Consider the following 13,146-nt stretch of genomic DNA (forward strand, 5'->3'; position numbering starts at 1 on the left):
TAATATGTATGTATCTCCTCAGGCTATATGCTGTGTTCCAGGGCAAAGTACAAACTGCTGGTCACAGAGGATGCCGTGGCTCAGATACAACTAAGTGTACGGCTATTAGGGCAGGGCTTCTGAGCTGGAGTACCTCATTACAATAGCATACCCCAAACAAATATAACATATCTTCTTATTAAGGAAAGTACTGTCCCATGTCAACACTGATATGTCTTCATCAAGCTATAACTTTTATATTGTAGGGCTAAAAAGTAGCTTCTATATAACTTTTTTCATCCTAATAGTAATGGAATAAGGATGTCTTGCAAAGTCAAGACAAACACTTACCTGGGAGAAAACAAAAATTGCATTGGGCATTTTCCTCAGAGTGACACTCTTCTTTAACTTCAGCTTGCTGGTTTTTTGTATGCTGATTTATCAAATCATAAATACAAAATTTGGCTTTTAATCACTTTTCAAGTCCTTTAAGTCAGTCATGCTTAGTCCCATCCACAAGTTGTATCTAAAAGTACAGTAAAATCCAAGTACATTCAAATATTCTGGACCTCTATTCTGAACAGCAGAGTGGGACACTGAAAAAAACTGGATTCCATTTGAAACTCTTTTCTAGTGTGTCTGAAAGATACAGCCAAATGCAGAAAGCCTTTGAGAAGCAAAATAAATGAGGAAAAAAGCTTAGAACAGGCCTAAAAATACTTTATTTTCCAGACAGCTTCAGCACTGGGGCGATCACCCTATCCCCCACCAACCTCTGCCATTCAGGGGAGCCCAAGGAAATGCAACAAGTTAGAAAGTGTAGCAACTGTGATGGAAATGAAAAATGGTGGGAAGAAAGACATTTCCCCATGTTTGCTTAGTTGTTTGTCTTCGTGGTCTCTCAATATGACAATCAGTAGTTAAAGGTTGTAATTGGCAATAAAGAAAGTCCAGCTCTCCAAGACAGGACTGTTTTGCCTGCAATACTTGTACATTTACTAATAACCTTGGGATCTGGCACAGTGTATTACACGCTAAACACTGCACTCTACCTTAGTTTACAGAAATTGAGATTTTATTATTTGTATACAGTAGTTTGCTTGTTATAAAACTGTATTTCTAGCAGTAGTCCAATAGGAAATGCAGATGTTTGATAACAATCACAATTGCACAGTGTGGAATTGTATTTGATTCTATATCATAGAAAAAGACTGGGAGAATTTCCTATTTTCTTCTACTTTGTAAGACGTTTTTACATGGCTTGTGAATTTATTGATCTTTGTATTTTGAAAACTAAGCTGTCTCAGACCAAATATCTACCTCAGACGTGTTTTGTGTTAATTAAAGCCAAAAGGCTCGGTAGCCTCCAAATGTGAGGTCAAGGAAAAAAATATATTGTATTGCCTATGTTAAACAACTGTACCAGCTTTTCCCAGCATGCTCAGGAATTCTTTGCACCATGTTCAAATAAGGCTTTACTCTGCTAGAAGAAAAAAGATATATGTGAGAGGAAATTTGTCTTCACAGGCCGAATTTTGTCAAATTGCAAGGCCAGAAAAGACTGCTGTTCATATGCAGGCTAGGTGGGCATATGCAAACTCAGGATTTAACAGCAGGGTCTCTACACAGGTGACAACCCCAGAAGTCACAGGTCTGGGCTGTGATGGGCCAGGTGAGTGCTAAGAGCTCAGCCCTGCACTGTCAGCCCTGAGTCTAAAAACCTGCAGGAGACATTTAGGTACATGGCGGGGCTGAGGGCCTGGGGGCCGGCAGGGGGCGCTGCTGTCCCGCCATGGCGGGGCTGAGGGGAGCGGGGACCGGCAGGGGGCGCTGCTGCCCCGGTACATGGCGGGGCTGAGGGGAGCGGGGGCCGGCAGGGGGCGCTGCTGCCCCGGTACATGGCGGGGCTGAGGGGAGCGGGGGCCGGCAGGGGGCGCTGCTGCCCCGGTACATGGCGGGGCTGAGGGGAGCGGGGGCCGGCAGGGGGCGCTGCTGCCCCGGTACATGGCGGGGCTGAGGGGAGCGGGGGCCGGCAGGGGGCGCTGCTGCCCCGGTACATGGCGGGGCTGAGGGGAGCGGGGGCCGGCAGGGGGCGCCGCTGCCCCGGTACATGGTGGGGCTGAGGGGAGCGGGGACCGGCAGCGAGACCGCGGTCATCGCGGAGTGTACAAAGGAACACGAGGAAAAAGGGGAACGTGCTTCACTCGGGCCGTACACCTTGCAGAGGTATGCTCCAGGTGTATGGCTGAAGGGGTGCTGATGGCGAGACCGTCACTGTCTGTAATCACAACGGCCTCTGGAGGGGAAAGCCGCGCTCTTGCCATGTACTTTGGCACAGAGAGCCCCCGGCCCCACGTGGGACAGAGCGGAACCCGCCATCCCCGCGGGGCAGTCCCACAGCCCTGGGGAAATCGCTCCAGGGGCTGCACGAGGCCAACCTCGAGCGAAATCCATCCTGGGCGGGACAGGGCCCTCCCGTTCCCGCCTGCATGGCGAACCCGTGAGAGCACTAGCGCTGGTGCCGAGAGCGGTGTGGGCGCGGAGCTGCGTGTCACCTGTGCCAGGGCCGTGGCAGATGGCCTCTCCATCGCTGCCACCGAGTGGGCAAAAGCCGAACAGGAGGACCAGAGACCGGCAGGGTTGCAAGGAGTGACATGGTCTGTGTCCGGCCACAAACATCCGTGTTGGGAAGCTTCACACGGGGCCCGATCCTGGAGTCAGTGTGGCACAAGTTAGTGCATCCTGAGCTATGAGAGTGGCTGGGCCCAGCTGGACGGACTCGCCTTGTCGAAAGAGAGTGAGGAGAGCCAGCACACAACAAGGAGTTTCTCACTGGGCTGGTTCCAGCTAGAAGCATCAACCCACCCTTCAGTGACTGGACTGTTGGCTGTGACAAATCCATATTGCTTATTTAATGAGTCTGCTGCAGAAAGCTATTTTTTGTTTGTTTCCCTTTGCCTATTGGAACCACAAATCTTCACTTTATGTAACCTGTCACAAGATGACTTTTGACTTCCCTTTTGTAGGCCCTTGCTTATTCCTCGCTGTTGCTTAAGAGCTCAGAACAAAAATCATTCTTTTCCTACTCAGTGGTTGTGTTCTCTGAGAACAACTCAGGGCTCCACCGCTTCTGCTGAGCCAAATTGTAGCAGCAGCTTCAGTGCAGCTATGGTTGCACTGGGAAAGGTCTGGCTTCACGGCACAGGAAGACTAAAGGAGAAGGTTGCAATAGCAAGGAATATAATAACAGTTATGAATTAATAATGGTGATAAGAAGTGAGGAAGAAGGGAGACCTGGTTTTGTGCTAACTTCCCACTGTCTTCAGTGATAACTCCTGTGTGTAAATCTCGTAACTAAGGGAAATGAGAGAAGAACACAAACTGACTGGTTTTAGTACAAGCAGTCAAGATGGATCGAGTTTATGCATACAATGGGATGTGTGTGCTCCAATGAAACAAAACCTAGGAAGACTTACAAAACATACCTCAGACATGAGTTACCTCCTCATGATAGACTGCCCAGTGGACTACAGAGAGCAGAAACATGAAAAAAACAGCTGAGATCCTTTGTAAAACTACTATTGGCATCAGTGTATAGATTTCAAGATAATGATGATCAGGGGTGCTGATCATTGGTGAGTTACATGTTAGTATATGGGCCTGGTCTCCCAAAAAGCCAAGTAGAAGGCAAAGATAGAGCAGGAATCAGAGTCTTGTTAAAGGGAGGGTGTTTTAAAGTCCTGCCTAGTGAAGCTGTTTATAACTAGGCTCGCAAGTAGGGTTTCTATATTATAACAAATTATCTTTATGGTTAAATTTCTTCAATCTGCAGTTGCCATGTTGCCATGAAAAGGCCAGTAGTGAAAGAAGTAAAATAAGCATAATAGCAAAGAGAAATCATCTTTTTTGAGAACAAGCTGAAATGTCAAAGACTTAGGGCCTACAGTGTGCTGATAAGACACACTGTTGTGTGAACTTTCCCTCCCAGAGCCATCCATCTCTATTATCACAGCCTGGAGATGGTTCTGTGTCAACTTTGCATCTGCATCAGTAACTCATTCTGTTCAGCCATCTGTTCCACAGACATCAAACTGTTAAGAAGCCCCAGTACGGCACAATCTAGTCCAGTAACACAGAAACAGAAAAGAAAAGATCTCATTACCATTTGAATTCACAGGCTCTCCTGTGATACACATACAATATTTTCTTATATTGACATGAACATGGTAATTTGGTAAGTAAATTCTCGGTTATAACAAAAAAAATTAAAATCAAACACTTAATATGCAACAGCTTTATTCGAAGGCAAAATAGTTCTTAAACTAAGATTTAGGTAGTTGTTTCTTATTTTGAAGAGTTTAACAGAATTAGGAAAACACTCACGTTAACTAGGATCACTATTACATATTGCCTGTTTTAACTTCTGAAGATTTCACCACTAATTTATGGTCAAAATGAAATAGGCATCTAAAAGCTAAGGTCTCAGAAGAAAATTATGACAGTAGATTGCTGACAGTGCAATTTGAGATTCCTTGGTTTATTTTTATTTATTCAAGTCCATATATGATTGAAACTAAGTATTTTTAAATTTTGATTTGCTGTATTGTCTTTCTAAATTAATATGTCCCAAGAACTTGTAAAGCTATATCTGCCTCATTCATTGTCTTTTGATATTTTTTTCCTGGGTTTTTTAGTACTATAGAGCTAGGATAATTAAAGGCCAGAGAGCTGGATTCCATTCTGGCCTGTAAATCTTCAGAACTGGTGCTGGAGTTTCAATAACAAAATCATTATTGTGAATGATTACTGAGCCAGAGAAAACCATTGATTGACATTCAGATTCTTAACTGAATTTGCAGATGCTGCGAAGTGAGATTTGGTGGGAGGTCTGTGAGTCATTGAGACGGGATCTTAGTCTCACAGTTTTAGAGAGCTCTCCTTCTCCCAAGAGCACTGCACTCCAGCATTGCTTTTGGGTTTGGGGAGACAGGGACTGAAGAATCATGCACGAGCAACATGCTCAAGCCTTGTTCAAAGGAACATGAATGCTGTGTTTAAAACAGTAATCCCTTTCACTAATTAACGTGTGATCTGATTGGCAAATTAGCCTCTATGAATTTTTTGCTACCATATCTCAAGTATTTTGAGAACCTAAGGGCTTTTATTTTTAAAAGGAACTCTCACAGGAGGGAGGCAAAGATACATTTGACCCCCTTTTAACTCTTAACAAATTATGAAATGTAATCATCTGTTGTGACATGGTCTCCACTGAAGAGCTGGATATACAGCCGGATACAGCCTGGGACCGTGCAGCGTGCATGCCATTAGATATGCTATACTCTAAGCCATGTGTTAAATTCTATTATGTTCTAAAGATTTAATACAACCTTTTTGTTTTCACACGACACTCTGATCTACTCACATATTTTTAGTGCACAGAGCCTGTCTTTGGAGCTGAAACTTGCTCAGCCTTGTGGTGTATCTTTCATTTCACCTCTATCTTTGTTTTATGTAACTCTCCCTACACAGTCTCTGGGGAAGAAATACACCGGACTTGTGTCCCCCAACAGAGCTGTGGTCTCTAAGGAAACTCGTGCATTAATTAAGGAATAGTATAATGGGTATGGTTTTGTTTTGTTAACCAGTGCCCCAAGGAGCATCGTTTCACTTACGTGAGTATTTTACCCCCTCCCCCCACTAGCAAATATCAGCATATTTCTGTTAACTGTTCTGTGGCTATGTCCAAAACAATACATATGAAATAAAATTTTGTTTTTTGAAATAGCAGGCAAATTGGCACATGAAGTTAATTTCTGTAGTAACTTGGCACTGTCTTCTCCAGTTACTGGTTGTTGGCCTCCCCCTCAAAATGTTCTAGTACTGAAGCCAACACCCATGGCCACACACTGGGTGTGCTTGGCAGCTGCAGGGCCCAGATGCCAACCACTGGAATGCATTTTACGTACCAGTGTCTCTGCCTCTGGCTTGGTTTCTTGGCCAGCCTTTAGCAAAGTCTCTTCTCTGGGCTCCTCTGACTCCAGCGCCTGCTGCTCTTGCAGCTGTGGAACTGAAGCAAAAGCAATTTGCAGAAGATCTGTCTCACCGTTCCAGGAACCGCTTGCCTGCACCATCTCCCAGCAAGGTACTTACACTGAGACCCTTTAGCATGGGAAAGGAAGATGTGCAACTGGCCTGTACTTACTGTAGAGGATCGAGAGTATGGATTGACAGGGGTCTGAAAGGGCACAGCACCCTGGTAAACTTGACAGACACCACTGAAAGCTACTTTTCAATGTCACACAATTTCTGTATCAAATATCTATTTCAAGTTTCTTCTAGTTAAGGCCCCTGAAAAGTACAGTATTGGCTCAGCATCAGATATTCTGCATACATGACTTGCATCACTTTCTCCAGCAATTAGTGGTGATCTAGGCATGGATTTATCTCTGCTGGGAAGGAAGGAGGGAAGGTGTGGAAGGTGCGGAAAGAAGGAAGGTGCAGAAGGTGCGGAAGGAAGGTGGGGAAGGAAGGAAGGAAGGAAGGAAGGTGCGGAAGGAAGGAAGGTGGGGAAGGAAGGAAGGAAGGAAGGAAGGAAGGAAGGAAGGAAAGAAGGAAGGAAGGTGCGGAAGGAAGGTGCGGAAGGAAGGTGCGGAAGGAAGGAAGGAAGGTGCGGAAGGAAGGTGTGGAAGGTGCGGAAGGAAGGTGCGGAAGGTGTGGAAGGTGCGGAAGGTGCGGAAGGAAGGAAGGTGCGGAAGGTGCGGAAGGTGCGGAAGGTGCGGAAGGTGCGGAAGGAAGGGAAGGAAGGGAGGAAAGGGAGGAAAGGAAGGAAAGGAAGGAAGGAAGGAAGGAAGGAAGGAAGGAAGGAAGGAAGGAAGGAAGGAAGGAAGGAAGGAAGGAAGGAAGGAAGGAAGGAAGGAAGGAAGGAAGGAAGGAAGGAAGGAAGGAAGGAAGGAAGGAAGGAAGGAAGGAAGGAAGGAAGGAAGGAAGGAAGGAAGGAAGGAAGGAAGGAAGGAAGGAAGGAAGGAAGGAAGGAAGGAAGGAAGGAAGGAAGGAAGGAAGGAAGGAAGGAAGGAAGGAAGGAAGGAAGGAAGGAAGGAAGGAAGGAAGGAAGGAAGGAAGGAAGGAAGGAAGGAAGGAAGGAAGGAAGGAAGGAAGGAAGGAAGGAAGGAAGGAAGGAAGGAAGGAAGGAAGGAAGGAAGGAAGGAAGGAAGGAAGGAAGGAAGGAAGGAAGGAAGGAAGGAAGGAAGGAAGGAAGGAAGGAAGGAAGGAAGGAAGGAAGGAAGGAAGGAAGGAAGGAAGGAAGGAAGGAAAAAATAAATACAGCTTATTTCCATTAGTTATTTACTGAGTAGCTTTTTAATAGAATAGTTATTAATGTTTTATATTTTCTAGAATTTCCAATCTTAATTCTTTCATTGTAGCATTCCATGTGGTTTCTTTGCTACCCTCTAGACTTCCACACTTGCCTGGAAAGCTGGCAGCTCTCTAAAGACATGCCAAGCTGAACACTGGAGGTGTCTTTTGCTACACACCCACAATACCGAAATTGCCTTAGCTGGATTACATACCTCTGACTGCACTAGAGAAACACACAGCTTCTGGTAAGAAGCTGCAGTAATCTAATGTGGATTTATCAAATACTGAAGCACTCGCCAAGCTGGTACTGAATTGCAACCGTTGACTGAATTACTTTTAAGTGTTTATAACACTACAGAAATTAATTTTACATCCTTAATTTACACTTGCTTTGGTGTGTACAAGGATAAATTCATTGAAGGATAAATTCATTGAAGGTTAATCTCAGCTCCCCAGGTTGTATTTAAGAATGGCTATAACTTGAGAAAGTGGACCATTATTTCCACTTTTGAATTGTATTTAAGAACTATTATATCAACGGTAGAAGAACACATCTAGTACATACATTTTAGGACCATGTGTGCACATACAAGATTTAAAAGATATACAAAATATTAATAGATGCTCATCTGGGAGCTGTCCTTTAGGGGAAAAAAATAAATGTATGTTATAGTCTTAAAATAATATTGTTCAAAAATAGAACCAATTATTATGGAACTGATTGTGTTCTACCTTAGCAATGATACAACTACGTCTTATAATCATATTTACTTCTGTGCTGTATTTCCTTTGGCATTGGAGCCACTGGGAACACAGTTATGTAATGATGTTGTAAGCCATCGTTGTGCTGATTTCTCAGCATACCTTTTTCAGTGACTTTTTTTTTTAAATAGCATTAAAATATAAAAATTGGTTAGGATTCTCTAAGATTTTATTCTAAGTGAGAGTTTCTGTCTTGATGGAGAAAAAGAGAATAGTCTTATGACTCAGTACAAGTACTGGTTAAAGAAGGAAAAGGTGCAGTAAAATGGCAGGAAGCTAGTGAAAACTTCGAGGGGAAATAAGAAAAAGTAGAAACATGACAACATAGAGGATTCAGTGTAGGTGTAGGTAAGCCAAGAAAATCAAACTACTTGTGCTGGTTGATGTGCTGTGAATCTGCTGAGAAAACCTGTATATTACTGCAAACCAAAAAAAATATCCACTCCAATTTTAACACTAATTGAAAAGCAAGCAATATATTAAGTCACTCTAAGAAAAGCTAAAAAATTAGCTTTTCTTAAGAATTTCCAAGAATTTCTAAAAAATTTGCTATTATTGAGAATAATTTTGGGGCAATTTAATTTAGGCAGAAGAGAGGGTGAAGTGTAGAACATGATGGTGTAGCGAAAGTCAATTAGGCACCGTATTTTGCTTCTTATGTTCCAAAGAGTACATCCAGTCAAATCAATAATAAAGAATGAGTATTAGTGAGAGATGTTTTCTATATAGTGAATGCCTGAAGCATGCTACCTGCTGGATGCAAAGCCTTGCAGTATTTTTTGTAAAATGTTTCAAACATTTATTTGCTTCATATGGATGTTTTCTATGAGGTCAGGCAGGACAAAATCCATCAGACGTATCCACCTTTGTAAGAAACACAGAATCTAGTTATGGGGTATATTAGTCACAAAGGTCTGTTATGACACAGCTCTCAATCATCAGTGTTCTCCTGGAGAATTTGATTTTCACGATATTTAAGTATATTGCCAAACTTGTGAACCTGTTTATCAAGATTTCTGTTACACTCTTTCTCTGGATTTTAATGCCTGTAAAAGAAAAATATAGATCTATATGAACATAAGGTTCTTTTCACTAGGTTAAAATGAGCTCAATATAAAATTACTTGAGGGAGCATTAAGTCTGCTTGAAGCTTGTGCCAATTGGTTGCCCAATAATTTCCCTTTGACAAGACGGATAAAATAAGTAAAAAACTGAACAGTGAATAATCTCAGGGAACTTTTTTTAGTTACTCCCCAGTGACAGAAGGGTCAGAGCTTTCATTATATAAGCTTGTTGTGGTTCAACCGTCACAGGTTCCCTCTCATTTTGGTATTTCAGCATTTTCTTGAGCCCAGTTGCATCTTCTCATGCACAGAGGCATTTGACACATGGTCTAGAGTACTTTAAGCAGCAGGAGAGAAATGGAGAACTTACAGAGATATTATAGATGTTACAGAGAAAGGTAAGTTTAGATTGCAGGTGTAGTCTCTTGATTTCTGATATTAAGAGAGCTCAACTCATAAGCAGGCCTACTTAATATTATAAATAAAAACCTCTGAGAAACTGATATTCATGTTTCAGTGAGTAGTACCCTGACATCATGCCATGAGTTAGAAAACAGTTTCCTTGCTGATGGGAGCCACTGTAATGTTCACAATTACATTTTCTGACTAGCATATAGAATGGAAGCCTAGAATCAGCAATTTAATAATGCAGTATTTCAACCCATTTAAAAGAGCTGATCTTCACTTACAGTAGTATCTTAACACTTCCTTGCTTACAGTGTTGTTTCATTTTCAGTAATGTGAAGCAGTCTTTCCATTCACACATTTGAAAGAATAAAACAAAATCCCACTAGCATAGGGAAATTGTAGAATGAAGACTTCAGGGTCTCCTTGCACTATTTTTACTTCTGTGAATGTGCATTATTTCAGTAGAAGCAATCCTGGTTTCACGCTAGTTTTCCTCTGAATTAGAAAGACTAGTAAAAACAGGCAGTGCATTTCAACTATATGTGATAAAAATCAAAGTGGGTGTACCTCTTTTTCATCTCTATTTTTCATACAAATTATTGAGGCATACAGTACTGTTCATGTTTGAAGGTGAGCATTCTTGTTTCTTGTGAATAATCATGAAGGCTCCCAGGTGAGTTTCTATTACAGTAAAATTTTCTTGTGATCCCTAGACAAATTCTCTTTCCCCAGTAAACTGCACAGGTATCCATAAGCAGTTGCATATACATGCAACGTAGATGTAAACATTCATAGATATTGTGTATGTGATGTACCTACATACAGTTTCCCACTATGAGGATAGATACTGTGTATACATATAGTATTATCTTCTTTGATATGTGTACAACATCTTGGTGCTATTAGCTAGTATGGACAGAATATAGTCTGTACGTTGTGTAATGAAGGGATGGTATTACATGGTGAATATGAAATTTGTTGGACTTACAGCACAGTCAGTTGCAGCAGGACAGCTTGAATCCATCTCCTGTTTCTTGGAGGCAGCAACAGCGGTGGGAGTAAATCTTCTGACAAGTCTCAGTAGACAAAGATTTTGTTCCCATTCTTTCTGCCTCATCCCTGCTCATTTTACTCCAAACTACTTAGACAAATTACTAATGTTTCACCTTGTCACCTTATCCGTTCCTTCCCTGAACCTTAACTGGTTTTTCATCTTCTCTAATATTCTTGGAACTTTCTGCTGAGTGTACATGGGTATGCATTTGTGTGCACACGTGCAACTGCCAGAAATGTTCCTTTACATTTATTACATTATTGAACCTTAGAGATAAAATGCCTGTTAAAATGAAGGGGCCTCATCTAAGTGCAGTCTTTTAGAGCACAGCATGGGTTTTACAGCTCACAGAAGCATGAAGTCTGACCCTCTTTTTCTCCTTTCATGGAGGAACATTGCCTAGCAATTGGTGGTTTTGTTTACTGAAGTTCACATCTCCCAAAGCAGTTCAAAACAGAATGCAAAGGAAACTGATGTGCTAGCAGAGAAAAGAACATGAAGAAGTTAAATAGTTAATTTTTAGTAGGCACAAATCACATTTCCATCAAGTGCAAGTAGTCAGCTGTTATTGTAGGTCACTAAGATACAATGAATTATTTTCTGCAGTTCGTGGAAAACATTAGGCAGCTGTAATAAAGTCAATGGTATTTCCTTCCTTACTGAACATTACTTCAGCAAATCCCCCTGTTATGTTAAAACACCATTTCACGCTTGATAAAATTTCATTGATTTCTTCTTTTATATATTTTTTAATTTCTCTTATTGATTGCTTCATATAGAGAAAACACTGAGGGAAAAATATCAGAAGTGACTTTTCATGTTCTGATGGAAGACAATTGATCTAAAGGAAAAAGATTGTAAATGGAAGGGGGAAGGGAGCACTTCAGTGGCCTTTATATAACATAGATATTCAGTCCAGGAAACATACCACAATATGTCTTTTTAAGACATTAAAGCTTAGCTTAAGCAACAGCTAGAGTATTTATACCATAGTTCACCACATTTGTTCTTCCTTACATATTTATCTACGGTTTATCTGTAGTAACATACAAAGTTAGATTTTCAAATTTTATCTTGCTTTATAAGCATCTATTTAAATCCTTCATGAAGTATCTTTAATACTTCAATCATTTGACCAGATAGTAATACATAATTTATTCTTATTTTCTTTTAAGAGCTGATGAACAGGAACAATTGAAGGGTTCCTTGGAATCAAATAAGCAATGGTAAGTTTTCTTTTGAAACACTAATCTGTGGTGAATGTCTCACAACATGTGAAATGAAGAATAGACCTTGACTGTACGTATGCAAAAACTGTTCAGCCAGCTGGTTGTGCATTATCAGGAAACACTTTTACTTTCTATGGGGAAACAGCAGTCTCAGTGTTTTAAAAATATGCACTGTCCTATGCATTGGCTCACAAACAGTAGCAGCTGGACCTCAAGTTAGGTACCCACACTTTAGTAGGGAAACTAATACTACAGCAGAGGAATGAGAAAAATGTAGGAATTAGTAAGGGTTAGAGGAGCATGTTTGAATGGGAGGTTATAGCATTTTCACTATCTGGACAGGGACATGGCTTGAAAAAACCTGCAAGGACTTTTGTAAAATGTTCTATTAACAATTTCATACTCATTTTTCTTAACAACACTGTATTAATAAAACGAAGTTTAACTCCCCTCCTCTCTTTCAAGCTATATTATCTACCTCAAATATATGTCCAACTGAATAAGAGTTTAAAAATGCCAGATCATATAGCCAGTCTTCCTGAAAATTCAGGAACAGTATCCTTGATCCTGGAGAACTAGTAATGTTTTATAAAAGTTTTTAAAACTAACATTTCTGAAACTGATAGATGCTGGCCCTCTCTTAAGAGGGATTGGCTAATTCAGAAGATATAAAAAAATGGTGAATCATGCTGTGAATTCTGGACTAGACATGCATCAGGAGCAGTAGTGAATTAAGGGTATATCAGTGTATGCATCATATTCAGATATGTTTTCTTCTGATCTTTGTACTGACTGCTGAAATATTCATTCCCTATTACCAGAGTTCTGTTTGTGTTCATAGGAAGTGGTCGTGGTAAGTGCCTCACTCTGTCAGTGCTACTTTCTGTGTGCAGTTCCTAATCTGTTGCATATTTTACAGGACCTTGAAGGTATATGTGATGAAATTAGCATAACCAAACATACTTCTGCAAACCTTTTCTGCTCTTTTTTTCTACACACCATTCAATTTCCTACTACCTCGCTGAGCATTGTATATATGAATACAGCTTGCTGCAGTTTCTCAAAAAGAGCTGATCATTGGGATGTTCATCTGCCAATAAAGCAACAAACTCCATTGAACTGACCAGTTTCAAGGCTGGAGAACTAACAGACTTGAGCCTAGTATAGGGGTCTGCATGGAGATACACGTACTCTGCTGTACTCTAAAGCAAGCTGAAGAGGTACAACTGTAGCTCTCAAGGCATAATTGACAAAGCTGTGCCATGGTAATACATTAATGCATTAACAGTACAAA

This window comes from Prinia subflava, chromosome 1, assembly GCF_021018805.1.
Source record: "Prinia subflava isolate CZ2003 ecotype Zambia chromosome 1, Cam_Psub_1.2, whole genome shotgun sequence".
NCBI classification, from domain to species: Eukaryota; Metazoa; Chordata; class Aves; order Passeriformes; family Cisticolidae; genus Prinia; species Prinia subflava.